Below are 5000 nucleotides of genomic sequence, written 5' to 3'. Positions count from 1 at the left end.
GCACATTACAATAATGTAGCCTGGATGACACAAAGGCATGAATGAGGACCTCAGCGTCCTTAAACGACAGTATTGACTTATCTTTGAGCTGTTTTTGAGATGGAATAAAGCAACTCTGGTCACCTCCTTAATATGACAACCAAAAGAAAGTGTCTGATCAAAGAGCACACCAAGATTCTGAACTTGGTCTCTACGATTGATTACACAATCATCGAGAGACAAAGTAAAGTGATCAAAAAGATGACCTAGTTTTGCTGGTCCAATAAACATCATTTCGGTCTTGGCAGAATTAAGCAACAAGAAATGTATTGATAACCAGCTCTTAACAGCTGCAAGACAGGCCTGAAGTTTAGCTGTGTTAGACTCGCTTCCTACACCTAGTGGCTTATACAGCTGCATATCGTCAGCATAACAATGAAAAGCAATCCCAAAAGAACGGAAAATCTGACCCAATGGGGATAGGTAAAGTGAAAAAAGCAATGGACCCAGTACAGAGCCCTGGGGAACCCCATGCTTGATGGCACGGGACTCCAAAAATATGTTGTCATATAAAACACATTGAAATCTTTCTGACAGGTAGGATCTTAACCACTCTAGAACTTGTCCTGAGATACCAAAGAATTTCTCAAGTCTATCCAGTAATATACAGTGGTCAACCGTGTCGAAAGCAGCGCTAAGATCTAACAGCAATAAAAAGCTTGTTGACCCCAAATCTATAGACAATAGCAAGTCATTCACCACTTTTGTAAGTGATGTTTCTGTGGAATGATTTACCCAAAAAGCAGACTGAAATGGCTCAAATAGCTTATTTAGTGACAGATAATTTAAGAGCTGATTTGAGACCACTTTCTCAAACACTTTCAACAGGAAAGCCAGGTTTGAGACAGGTCTATAGTTGGTCATGGAGTCTACATCCAAACTAGGCTTCTTTAGTAGGGGTTTAACCACAGCAGTTTTGAAGCAAGCTGGAAAGACTCCAGTGAGGAGGGAAGAGTTTAAGATCATTAAAACATAAGGTCCTAATGTAGGCCATAGCTCTTTGACAACCCAAGAAGGCAGAGGATCAAGTGAGCAGGTTGTACACCGTGCCACCATTACAACCTTACTCAAAGAAGCCAAGGAAATTGGTTCAAATTGAGAAAAGCCTTGTCCTGTGCAGATAGACAAAGCAATAACACACTCTGCATTGTCACTGTAAGACTGGGGTATTTTGGCTCTAATGTCCTCGACCCTTTCATTAAAATACAGTAAAAAAATCATGTGCAGATAGGTCAGTACCACTAACTGCCTGAACACGCTGTGAGAGTCGAGAAACAGTGTCAAATAACAGTCTAGGATTATGCCTATTATTTGAAATCAAATTAGAATAGTAGGCTGCTTTTGCAGCTGACATCCTAGATTGGTAGTTGGCCAGACTATCTTTCCATGCATGATAAAACACTTCAAGCCTTGAGTGACGCTACTGACGTTCAATTTTTCTGCAGTTCTTTCTAAGTATTTGTAAATCATCATTTAACCAAGGGTTATGGTTCTTTATAAGACACTTCCTAGTCTTTATTGGAGCCACAGAGTCAAGAAGGCCCCGAAGAACATTATTAAAATTAGCTGTAAGGAGGTCAACTGAAGGAGCCTGATTAAATACTAGATCCACCACATCCGGCAAACCCATAGCTAGATCATGTAAAGCTCTTGTGCTGATATAACGAGATGACCTTATTGTCCTTGTTTCTTTCCCAAGGATGAGTGAATTTGGAATTAAAATTTCAAATGAAATTATTGAGTGATCTAAAACAGGTAACACAGAAATTTCATTTACAGATACAGACAACCCATAACCTAACACTAGATCAAGTGTATGTCTGTGTTGATCCAGTCACAAATTGTGTGAGATTAAAAGACTCAATAATATTTAAAAAGTCTTTAACCAGAGGCTTGTCATTACAACAAATGTGAATGTTAAAATCACCAACAATCAAAATCCTTTCATATTGCAGAAAAAAGCTGGATAAAAAGTCTGCAAATTCAGAAATAAATTTATCATGATATTTGGGCGGACGATAGATAACAGCAACCAAAACAAGAGAGGGATTATTCAAGGTGAAAAGCTGCAGTTCAAAACTAGTGAAGACAGGGAAGTTTAGCAACTGTTTGCATTTAAAACGGTCCTTAAAAAGTGAGGCCACCCCCCCTCCTCTGCCTGTCAGTCGAGGAGAACTGAAGAAACTGGAGTCAGGAGGACAGAGTTCCACCAGGGGCGCTAATTCACCGCCATGCAACCACGTCTCTGTTAAAAACATTACATCCAATTCATGGGAGTCATAAAAGTCTCGGAGGATAAACGTCTTATTGGACAGTGACCGAGCATTAAGGAGAGCCATTTGGACTTTCCCTACCTCAACACCTGATGAAGTTTTACAATCCAGGTAACGCAAGTTATCCAGACAAGCACCTCCCCTTCCACGCATCCTTTGTGACCAGCAGGGCTGCAACAGCTGATCGAGCTCAGGACACATCGGATAAACAGGAAGAATCCACCGCTGTCGGCACGCAAAATCCAATTGACATCTGACATACACAGCATGATCCCTGTTCATCATCCTCTACCGTTTTAATCTTTACACGTATGCCCGAGCGTATACCGCGTGCACACCCGTGTCTCCTGCGGGACCTTTTTCGGGGTAGGTAAACTGGCTCACGGCGAAACAGTTCCTCCGGTACTGAAGCCAGAAACAGAGGAAGCCTCGATTTTTGTTGTTGACCATACTCATACTCAAAGTTACATATGTCATAAAGTGCCTGGCGCTCGTACACCAACAGCGATTGGGTATTTACAACCAGCAAAGACGCCACTATAAACACAATAAACAACTGAGAGAGAAAAGACACAGGGACAGAGAGACGGCGAGCCATGACACCCGGCGCCATCTTCACATTGAAAAGTTAAACTGAGAGATTAATATTAATTAGGATTAATGGTTCAGGGTCCTACAGGATTAATGGTTCAGGGTCCTATAGGATTAATGGTTCAGAGTCCTATAGACCTAATGGTTCAGGGTCCTATAGGATTAATGGTTCAGAGTCCTATAGGATTAATGGTTCAGGGTCCTATAGGATTAATGGTCCAGGGTCCTATATGATTAATGGTTCAGAGTCCTATAGGATTAATGGTTCAGGGTCCTATAGGATTAATGGTTCAGAGTCCTATAGGATTAATGGTTCAGGGTCCTATAGGATTAATGGTTCAGGGTCCTATAGGATTAATGGTTCAGGGTCCTATAGGATTAATGGTTCAGGGTCCTATAGGATTAATGGTTCAGAGTCCTATAGACCTAATGGTTCAGAGTCCTATAGGATTAATGGTTCAGAGTCCTATAGATCTAATGGTTCAGGGTCCTATAGGATTAATGGTTCACAGTCCTATAGGATTAATGGTTCAGAGTCCTATAGGATTAATGGTTCAGAGTCCTATAGACCTAATGGTTCAGAGTCCTATAGGATTAATGGTTCACAGTCCTATAGGATTAATGGTTCAGGGTCCTATAGGATTAATGGTTCAGAGTCCTATAGACCTAATGGTTCAGAGTCCTATAGACCTAATGGTTCAGAGTCCTATAGGATTAATGGTTCAGAGTCCTATAGAATTAATGGTTCAGAGTCCTATAGGATTAATGGTTCACAGTCCTATAGGATTAATGGTTCAAGGTCCTATAGGATTAATGGTTCAGAGTCCTATAGGATTAATGGTTCACAGTCCTATAGGATTAATGGTTCAGAGTCCTATAGGATTAATGGTTCAGAGTCCTATAGGATTAATGGTTCACAGTCCTATAGGATTAATGGTTCACAGTCCTATAGGATTAATGGTTCAGAGTCCTATAGGATTAATGGTTCAGGGTCCTATAGGATTAATGGTTCAGAGTCCTATAGGATTAATGGTTCAGAGTCCTATAGACTTAATGGTTCAGAGTCCTATAGGATTAATTGTTCAGGGTCCTATAGACGTAATGGTTCAGAGTCCTATAGGATTAATGGTTCAGGGTCCTATAGGATTAATGGTTCAGGGTCCTATAGGATTAATTGTTCAGGGTCCTATAGACGTAATGGTTCAGAGTCCTATAGGATTAATGGTTCAGGGTCCTATAGGATTAATGGTTCAGGGTCCTATAGGATTAATTGTTCAGGGTCCTATAGACGTAATGGTTCAGAGTCCTATAGGATTAATGGTTCAGGGTCCTATAGGATTAATGGTTCAGGGTCCTATAGACTTAATGGTTCTGAGCTCAGAGTGCTGGCAGTGTAGAGCCAGACCCGGTTCTGGAGTCTGGTCCAGGCCCAACAGCCTGTCTCTCTCTCTACACACACACACACACACACACACACACACACACTCAAAGAACACACACACACACACACGCACACTCTCACACACACACATACACACACACTCAGAGAACAGACACACACACACGCTGGTTGCTCGTCCTGACTCGTTTGGTTGGTTTCCTGCTCTATATTGTCAGCCAACCAAGGTTGTGTCAACGACGTGGGGGTACAATCGCCAAACACTGCTGCTGATCCGATCCTCCGTGGGGGGGTGCGGTGATCCGATCCTCCGTGGGGGGGTGCGGTGATCCGATCCTCCGTGGGGGGGTGCGGTGATCCGATCCTCCGTGGGGGGTGCGGTGACGGATGTACCTGGAGGGGTACGGCTGAGTTTGCATGCAACTGCTGTCTGCATGCGGCATGGAGAGGGCCTGATACAACCTACGAATAAACGGCGGAGAAAGCGAGGAAGAAGGGCAGGGAGGCTAGCCTAGAAATCTAGACGCACCCTAGTGGCAGCAAATTTAATTTGAGCCAGGGTCAGTCTAGCAACTCTACCTTGGCTTACGAGCTGGAAAAACCAAACTCTGGTCAGGCCAATCACATTGTGTATAGAGTCGGTGGGCGGGGCTTAAGGCTGCTGCTGCTGGTGAACAGAGGTCTTCTGAAGACTTGGA

The 5000-nt window shown here is 42.9% G+C and overlaps 1 protein-coding gene across 1 annotated transcript in view; it reads left to right on the top strand.

Annotated features, from left to right (window-relative positions):
* The window catches only part of tmprss15 (transmembrane serine protease 15), a 41906-nt gene that overhangs the window by 33360 nt on the left and 3546 nt on the right, over positions 1-5000 (top strand). The gene's annotated exons all lie outside the window — the stretch shown is intronic.

The sequence above is a fragment of the Perca fluviatilis genome, chromosome 16, assembly GCF_010015445.1.
Source record: "Perca fluviatilis chromosome 16, GENO_Pfluv_1.0, whole genome shotgun sequence".
Classification (NCBI taxonomy): Eukaryota; Metazoa; Chordata; class Actinopteri; order Perciformes; family Percidae; genus Perca; species Perca fluviatilis.
The sequence above is the reverse complement of the archived record's forward strand: the minus strand, read 5'-3'. Positions and strand labels throughout refer to the sequence as shown.